Genomic DNA, 10,227 nt, shown 5'->3' on the forward strand with positions numbered 1-10,227 from the left:
ATATCTAGCTTTATACATAATTCCAATACTTTTTGAAATTTTATTTTCTATTAGATTAATATGCTCTTTCCAACTTATTTGCTCATCGATTAAAACGCCTAACAATTTAACACAGAGTGTCCGTTGCAATTTAGTTTTTTCTATTAAAATATCCGGGAGTTTTAAGGGCAACGCGTCAGATTTAGAAAAGAGAGTATATTTGCTTTTGGGAGGGTTCAGAGAGAGTTTGTTGGCTTTAAACCATTCATCAAGTTCACAATTCATAATGGTAAAGATTGTCTTAATGTTAGAGTGAGTATGAAAAACTTGAGTGTCGTCAGCAAAAAAATTGAAGTTTAGTATACTAGATGATAAGTAAATATCGTTTATATAAATAATAAACAATAAAAGTCCTAGAATAGATAACAACGGAACTCCCCAGGTAATGTTTTCTAATTTAATGTAGATTTTGTCATAAGAAACACAATGTTTGCGATTTTTAAAATAGGAACAAAACCATTTAAAATTATTATTTTTAACTCAATAACTTTCAAGTTTGTAAAGAAGAATATCATGGTCCACAGTATCAAAGGCCTTTTAGAGGTCAATAAACAATCCAAGAGTGTATTGGTTGTTTTGAAACCTATTTAGTATTTCTTTAACTAATTTAATTACTATATGTTCTGTCGAGTACCCTTTTCCGAAACCCCAAAAGGAAAAACTCCATTTTTAAATGAAAGATTAAAAATAATAAGGGGTATTCAATAATACCAAAAACTTCTTTAACATGTTCCTATATTATTTTGTAGTAAATTTGAGTTTCAAGTTTTCAAACAGGTTTTTGAATATTTTTTTATTTTTTTTCGTTTTGATAAGATTTTTTTTTAAGTATTTTTCATAGAGTTTTTGTACCATCAAAACCTGCGCTTTTGTTTGGTTTTATCATATTAAAAGCAAACCGAAGTTTATCAGGCGATACTTCAAGCTCATCCATTACATTGTCCACTTCTTTTGCATATGATTTAAATTTTTTTTCCTGATGTTTTTTTGTTTGCAAGGTTTTTACCCACGTTTATAAAAATGTTATTGAAACTGTTTGCAATATCTTTTTTCTCATTAGTTATTGTTCTTTCATCTTCAGTATATAAATATTTCGGTAAAGTATCACCATGAGTTTTCTTTTCTTTTCCTATCACTTCTTTTATTATATCCCAAGTTTTTTATATTATTTTGTAGTAAATTTGAAAAATAATTTTTTTTAGCTTTTTTTTTTCATGTTTTCAAACAGGTTTTTGTATATTTTATATTTTCTTTCGTTTTGATAAGTTTTTTTTAAAAGTATTTTTCATAGAGTTTTTGTTTCTTCTTAGAAGATTTAATAAGTCCTTTCGTAATCCATAGACTTTGTAGACTTTTAACTTTGATTTTAATTTACTTCATCGGAAATGCTTTGTCGTACGCATTAAAGAACTCATTGTAAAAAAATTCATAGGCTTTATTTGTATCTTTGCAACTATGTAGTTGTTTCCAGTTTACTTTGAGTAAATAATTTCTAAATTCCTTAATATTAAATTCAGTAATCTACCTTTTTATTTCCGTTAGTACTTTGCTTATTTTTTTTTTTTTATAAAAGTCAGATATAAAAAAAAAATGCAAAGTGGTCGCTTATATCGCTTTTTATAATTCCGCTTTGAATGTTGCATGTTGTAAAAATGTTAGTAAAAATATTATCAATGAAAGATTCGGTTTCAAGAGTTACATGAGTAGACTTGATTATTAATGGAAGAATGTTGTATTGAAAAAAAGAGTTTAAGAAACGTTTTACATCGTTAACAGTTTTAACATTAAGAAGATTTAGGTTAAAGTCCCCCGTGATGTAAATTTGTTTATTTTTTACTTCTTTTAAATATTATTTTAAAGTGTTTTCGAAAAGATTTTTAGTTTCCGCATGGTGCTCCATACTAAGCAGCTATTAAAACGGTTTTTTTATTGTGCTTTAATAAATCTATAGTTAATGTTTCATAATCCGCGTTTTGAATGCTTAGAATTTCTATTTTCTGAAAATGGATTGACTCGTGAATAAAAATGCATACACCGCTACCAATGCCACCACCTCGAGTTTGGTGAGTTGTTTTATAACCTGGAATTTGAAAATTATTATTTTCATTTTTGCACCATGTTTCGATTAAGCATATTACCATAAACTCAGAATTTATATTTTTTAGCGTTGATTTAAAATTTTTAAAGTTTTTACTCATACTACGTATGTTTAAAGTTAATGTTGAAAATAACGATTGTGACGGATTCATGGGGTTAGAAACTTCCTCAATATCAAAATAGTTTGAGTTGATTATGACGTGCTCAAAAAAGTTTACATCTGGATCAATATCATTATTCAAAAGAAGTGTTTTGTTTATTAAAAAATTCAAAAAAATTTGTTGCATTTAATTTGTTAGCATTTTTATTATTAAAATATGCAAAATTGAGATTAAAAATGATTTCTAAATTAAGATAAAAATTGTTTTCTAACGGACGTCATTTCGACTTATTGTAAATCTTTTTTTTAAATAATAAGTTTGTCATACCTGACAACAACGTTTTTTCCTATTGATTTTCTTTCTTTCGCTTCTGTAAATAACTTCTTACGAAGGTTTGCCGTCTCTTGCAAGTAATCTTCATTTACGCAGATGTTTAGTCCTTTTAGTTTTTTTGTTTTTTTAAGGATGTTTGATTTGTCTTTGAATCTCAATATTTTGATACAATGGTTCGAGATTGGGTTTTTTTTTAAAACCTACTCGATGCACCCTTTCAATTTCAACACCTTTAACTCCTAATTTTAGGCATAATAAATTTTGAACCTTTTCCTCAGTTTCATTCCGGGTTTCATTTGCATTTTCAGTAATTCCAACTACCCTTTAGTTATTTCTATTCGACCTGTCTTCAGAGATTCTGCATCTTTCATTTAAAATATTATTAATATTTGGGGTTTCAATTTTATTTAGCCAATTTCACCTTTTGGTCTATTAAATATTCATGAAAATTTAAACTTTCTTTTAAGTCCTTTATATCGTTTTCCATTAAGTAAACTTTTTTTATCGCAATCCGATGACTTTCTTTCAATATTATCCAAGCGTACATTGAGTATTTTTAAGTTATCACCAATACTTTTTCTTGTTGATTAAATAATTACTGTATTTCTTTTTTGTGCAGGATGAACATTTCTTTTATTTCTAATAAAGCTAGAGCCATTTTAAATTTTTTTTCTTTCTGTTAAAATTACATCTATTCTTCGCGGCAGTTGAGTATGAAGAATTGAGTATTTGGCAATTACTTGTAAGAAAGGCGAGGTTCAGCGTAACAACCCTGCATTTTTTTAGCGCAACCTTTTTTCACTTATCTTCAATGATCTCAATTCAGTTGTGCAAGTGTACAATGCAATTGGTACAATCAAAGCTATCAATATGTTTTTTCTACAAAACGGATATTTTGAATTACCTAACGCGCTAACGTTCTATGAAACGCAAGGACCATGGCCAGTAAAGTATGAAACGCAAAGACGATGACCAGTGAAGTATAAAAGCAATTCTAATTTTGGGAAAAATTTTGATGAAAATTGATTTGTTGTCAAACAGATTTTTCAAAAATGTTTGTCATGCTCTACTTATTGCTCTAAACCTACCGATAACGACACATAAAAACACTCAACACGGTCGAGTGTTTCTTTAGTAATCTGTGACGTATAAAAACTTCGCTTCACTTAACCATTGAGCGTTCTCACGTTCTCTTTGTAAGAGAACAACGACCGTTGTTTCTTTTTAAAGATTGGTATTTAAGAATATTTTCACTTCTGCAGCTATGCAACCGCTTTTTATTCTGTTAATAGCTTAAAAATTTAAAACTGCTTAAAACTATTTAAAACTATGCTTTAATAGAATATTTTTGAGATGGGACTAATACCCAAAAAGGTAATATCCCAAGTGACTTTCCCCCCTCATTTACCGAACTTTTTTTTTGTGGTTGTTAAGGTGCTCTCAGAAGTCTCCACGGTCTCATCACAGAGCACTGTGTAAGTGCATTTAGCTAAGAAGTTTACACTTCCTTCCTAACCACTGTCGCCTGTTGGGCTATAACCGGCGTCGAACCCTCGATCCTCTTGGTTCTGATTTTTAGCCAGAACCAAGAGAAACCAAGCCAGAACCTGCTTTAGAATTAAAAAAAAATTATGCTGCTCGCATGTGATAAATAGTAAATAGATTTACAGTTTATAAAAAGTTGAAAAAATTTCGAAATGAATAATACACTTAACAAAATGATTAAAAATAGTTGTGCAACACGATTAGCTTATATTTAACCTAATCCATTTTAGGAAAAGATAGAGTATAGAAAAAGGGCAATGGAGTATGTATTTTTGTTTAAGACTAATGCAGTCAATCAAGTCTGGTTTTCAATTAATATTGGCATCAAAAAAATATTATGAAGTGCTTTTAAAGTCTAGGTCTGAAATATTGTAAAAAAAGCTAAAACTAGTTACTAATAATATTCAACAATGAAGTGGTATGCCAAAACTTCGAGTAAGTTTTTTTCTTAAATTTAGTTTAAAAAAATAGAAAAAAACGCTTCTTAAAATAATAAAATAATGAAAAATGTTCTTGATATTAACATTAAGAGATCATAAGGTTCAATTCATTATGTTTTTCATTAAATTATTAACTAAGGGGGGGGATCCGCCCGATCAAAATAACGCCCTCTTCTTTCTACCTAGATAGTATAGAGTCAATCAAAAAACCTAAAATGCTCACTCCCCCCCCCCCTCTCCTTACTAAATAGTCTAGATCCGCCTCTGCAACCTATCCTATGCAACATTGAACATGGACATCTAATTTTTACAACATAACTATTTGTATCACGAATAAAAATCATGACTAAAGATTGATAATCCATCAAAAAGAAAATACGAGGAGTATGAAAATTTAAAAATTTAAAAAATTTAAATCCCAATAGAACAAAAAGTTGATGCAGAAATTCAAGACTAAATTAATTAAATTTTTAAATAAACAAATATGAAACAGTTAATAACAAACTTATATGAAACTTTTCAATATATGGAAAGTAAAACTAAAATTAAAGACTCATTAAGAGCTCTTAATAATAATAACACCATTGTTGCAACAGATGGTCTTCAAATAGCAAATATTTTAAACAACGACTGAGGTTCTGTTTCCTGTGAAGAAGATTTAGTTAATACACCAACAAGCAAAAGCAAAACAAAAAAAAATTTGCAATAATCCAATATTTAAGGAGTAATTGATAAAAATGAAATTTAGGAATTCAAATGTTGATGAAAGTCACTAAATAGTGTTAAAATAAAGTTCAAGCAGCGTAGCTAAACATTTATCGATAAGTTTCAATGAATCGTACACAAGTATTCTGAAGTTAAAGTTACAGAATAGAGACAGATAAATATCAAACTATCATTCGGTCAAAGAGCCAAAGAAGATTATCCAAAGAAGATTATCTTGCTTTTAAAATTTACAATACAGGTGAACAAAGCTTATCGAAGCTAAATTAATTTTTTTTTGTAGTTAATAAAGCGCTCCCACAAGTCCTTATGGTCTTATCACAGAGCACCGCGAAAGAGCATTTAACAAGGAAGTTCACGCCTCCTTCCTTACCAATGTCGTTTATTAGGCTAAAGCCGGCGTCGAACCTCGGACCACTGGTTCTGAGCCAGAACTCTAACCACTGCACCATGGCTGCACGTGCAATTAATAAAAATACTTACTTGCAGTAATGCATTATAACTACAATTACTAAAAATACTTACTTGCAATAATGTCTATAAAGACGTTGATAGAAATGAAATACTTTGTCATTGAAACCTAGGCCCCCAACGATCTTGTCGCGCCACTGCACCGTGGTCCAAAATTTTTTGAATTCCGTGGCCAAAAGTAGTAAAAATGTTAATTCTCCTAAACATTTTTATTTTATTTTTGCAACATAGGTATTTCACAAGATGAGTGAAGTAATGTGTGATTACACAACATAGGTCCTTTACAAGACGTGCATTTTAGGTAATTACCTATATTTAGTTTGTTCAAAATATGTGATTGAATTGTCAGTACTTTTTAGAAGTTTTTCAAAATTTGACCTTTGCCCTAATTTAAATGCTACCAGAAGGTTGTTTCATATTATAATTTTTGCATTTACTATAGTAATTATTCGGGAAAAAACACAGCTGACCACTCATTCTTTATGACTCATTTTTGGGTTTAAACTTGACGACTTATTAAGCATTTAAAAGTATAGCAATTTAGAGTTAAATAATTGTTTCCTATAAAAAAAGTAATCAACTTTTTTTTTTAAATTTTATTAAATACATCTAACCGTTATTATTTAAAATATTGTTATTATTATTTTTTTGCTTATATCAATGTTCTCGTTATTTGAAAAAAAAAGTAAACTTTTTCATCATAAATACTTAAAAAATACAAATTGACATTAATGATGTTTAGGAAGTATAAATGTTATTTTATAAATAAAATCAGTTGCAACTATCAGTTTTTTGTAAGCGAGGGGTTCTCGAAACGTTTCGGGAAAAATCAATCGAGAAAATTGTTACGTTACAATACGAGAGGTTTCGATCAATTACGAGAGCGACTTTGAAAAATCACCTAAATTCTCGTAACATTTCAGTTACGTTACTGGAAATTCCCGGTAGTTACGAGAATCATTACAAGAATGGTTTTGAGTATCCTGAAACTCATTTTTCCAAAATTTTCATTGTCTCATTTTGAGAATTAATTGTGTTTCGGGAAATTTCGAGTTATTTCGAGTTCCGGAAATGATTTGCAAAAAATTTGACTAAACCGGTTAATCCGTTGAAGTACGCATTTTTAGGATAATTGACGCGCGCAACAGATGAATTTTGTTTTCTTTTTTTAAAAAACACAATAAAAGGTTGAAAATATCAATTATCAAGATAATAATATAATAAAGTCTTTTATTATATTATTTATCAAGAAAAAAGAATAGAGTTCAACTAATTTTTGTGGATTTTTCATCTTTTACGGTAAGAAAACACTTTTTAATTGTTTCTTTGTTATTTTTGTTGCTTTTAAAGGAACATTATTAAACAAGATTGTTGTTAAAATTGCTAGAAAAAAATTTATTGATAATTCAATTTTTTTAGTTAAATAATTTAAAATATAAGTCATTAATTTAAAGGTAAGTATTATTAAAACATTTAGACCAAAATTTAAAATATTTAACAGTAGAATTATCATGTTAACAAAATGTACATATTTATAAAATGCAGTACAAATTTTGGTTCTTTTTTTTACGCGAAAGTGCTTGGTTAGTTTTGTAGTTCCTGGAACTTTTTGAAGATCAGACGTGTTAGATTGAAGTCAGGAAAAAAATTAATTTGAGACAAAATTTTTGATTCTTAGACTCAACACTTAAGTCAAGTCAACATGGTCAGGCCTAGAACAGAGATCTGGAAGAATTTCACAGAGGAGAAAGTCACTGAAGGTGGTGTGGACAAGACCTACGCTAAGTGCAACATTGGGGGCTGTGGACATCTGTCAAAGATTAATGATGGCAGTACCAGTGGAATGAGAAGGCATATGGTCAGTCAACACTCTGTTGAATGAAGTGCATTGGAACAGGAAAAAGCTGAAAAGAAGCGCCAAGGAGACCAAGCCTTTAAAGAGCTTGAACAGGTCCGATAATTAAAAATTTAATTTTGTATTACACTTTAATTTTAGTTCTGTTTATGTATATATTTGCCTATTTTGAATAGTTTTTGACTTTTGTTGAAAATAACTTAATTAAAGCATTGGTTAAAGCTTTGTAACTTACAAGTCATAAGTTATTGTTATTTAGTACTTTGAAAGTTTTAAATTATAAATAATTCCTTAATGTACCTTTAATGTACATTGTTTTAATTTTTTTTAAATGTACTTATATTATTGCTTATATATATTGTATATATGTTGCTTTTTTGTTACTTTTTTTAGTTGTATAATGAAGATGAGCAATATGAGCAGGAGAAAGGTGGCAAAACTCCAAAGGTCCTAAACCGAACAGTAAAGAAAAGAAAGTTGGCAGCACCGACCACTCCAGAAAAGGCAAAGAACATTGATGCGTACATGAAGTACAAATGACAGGATAAGGAACAACTGCGAGAAGATATTGAGATTGTCAAGTTTCTTGCAAGACTTTTCCCAAAAATACCCTTTTAGGTATAATGTTGGAAACAAGCCTTTATTGTATAAGTATAGTATACTTATGTAACCTCCCATTCAATTTGGTCGAGACAGATGGCTTCAAGGATTTTCTGGCCTATTTTGCACCTAAAATGAATGTGAAGAAGGCAAAGACGTATTCAAAGTTTAAGTAAGTTAAATGTATGAACTTTTCTTTTTGAAATAAATCATTTTGGGTTGGTTCTTTTTTTTTATTGGGATTATGAAATTTTTGAAATAAATACTTTGGGGTGGTGTGTTTTACTTTTCCCAAAAATACCCTTTTAGGTATAATGTTGGAAACAAGCCTTTATTGTATAAGTATAGTATACTTATATTCCCATTTACAACCCCTATTTGAAATTGAAACAAAAATTTCAAACCTAACCTTAAACCATGTTTTTGTTTTTGTTTTTAGACTACCATTGCTGCACACCAATGTCAAGAATGCCGTTGACAACGTTTTGCTGGCCGAACTTCCCAAATCACCTGGATTTGCCCTTTCTTCAGACCTTTGGAGCAGTCGAAACAATGACTCATATCAAGCCATCACCCTTTACTATATCAGAGAAGATTTTCAGCTCAGGATGTTTGCTGAAAGACACACTGCCGATGCAATTGTCGACAAACTTGACAAGTAAGTTTTAGTAGTAATACAACTATGATAGTATTATAATATAGAATATTATTTCCTACCGGAAAATATTGTTATTACTCGAAATTAACATTTCTAGCTCAATTAATTGTATCTCGAAACTATACTTCTTACATAACGGGACATAACGAGTCATAACGAGTTATAACGAAAATGTTCACAAAATTGTAAAATTTATAACATTATGTACATTATTGTTTTTGATTGTTTCTGACATTCCTGGAAATGACGGCTTCAGTTCAGTGGTATGTGTTCATGATTCAGCTGCCAACATGAAGGCAGCTATTCCAAAGTGCACGTCTGTGGATGATTCTCTCTTGTGTACAGACCACCTTCTCAATCTGGTTGTGGAAAACACGATTAAGGAGACAAATTCAGTTCAAACAATGAATCTCGAATCTGCCATCATCAAAGCCACAGCATTGAGTTCCAAGTGTCACCGATCAAACTTGGCCGAGCAAAGGATTCAGAAGGAGGTAAAACTTAAAATTGTCTAAATGTTTTTGACTTTATTCAGTTTTAACTTGCTAATTTAACTAATAAATTTTTTTTTTGGTTTTTCAGTACAAATCTTTAATGGACGACAGTGACCTGAGCAGTCAAGAAAGGTCATCTCTAAAATTCGAGAAGGTCATTTCCCCAGTCAAAACTCGTTGGAATTCCGTTTACATGATGCTTGACAGCATTATGCGAATGCGCAAAATTTTAAGCTCTATTAGAGACAATCCTGGTAATGACATTGGTCGGAAACTTGCTGAGTCAGTGCCTACTGAAGAGGAGTTTAACCTTTATGATGAGATTCTGTCAATTTTGAGAAAAATCTATGACGACTCAGAAAGTCTTTCAGCTGACAAAAATGTCTGCATCCACAAAGTCATTGCTCACATCAATGTTCGGGTACAAGAACAGATTGGCACTAAAACTCTGTCTCCAACTGCTGAAATATTTTATCAAAAGTTGAAGAAAAATCTGGAAAAGTATTTTCCAAATGGTGGCGCCAACAACACATTCTATGCCGTGGCTAACCTTCTCAACCCTTTGTACAAGGGTAAACCATTGAAAAAACTTGGGGGCGGATTTTTTGAAGCTGCCTATAATGCTTTGATTGTCAACTCTAATGCTCATCAACAATGACTTGCTTCAATCCAGGAAATGACCACAAATGTGCAGCAGCTCAAGGATGTCATGGCACCCGAAGATGACCCATGTTTTGACTTGATCAAAGATGAAGAGATGGCAATTGTTGGGCTTGAAAGACCTCCTACCCAGTCATCAATTGTCAGTGAATGGGACATGTAAACTAAAATGCCTGCAGAGATTGGAACTGATGTACTGATATTTTGGAAG

Source organism: Hydra vulgaris, chromosome 04, assembly GCF_038396675.1.
Source record: "Hydra vulgaris chromosome 04, alternate assembly HydraT2T_AEP".
NCBI lineage: Eukaryota > Metazoa > Cnidaria > Hydrozoa > Anthoathecata > Hydridae > Hydra > Hydra vulgaris.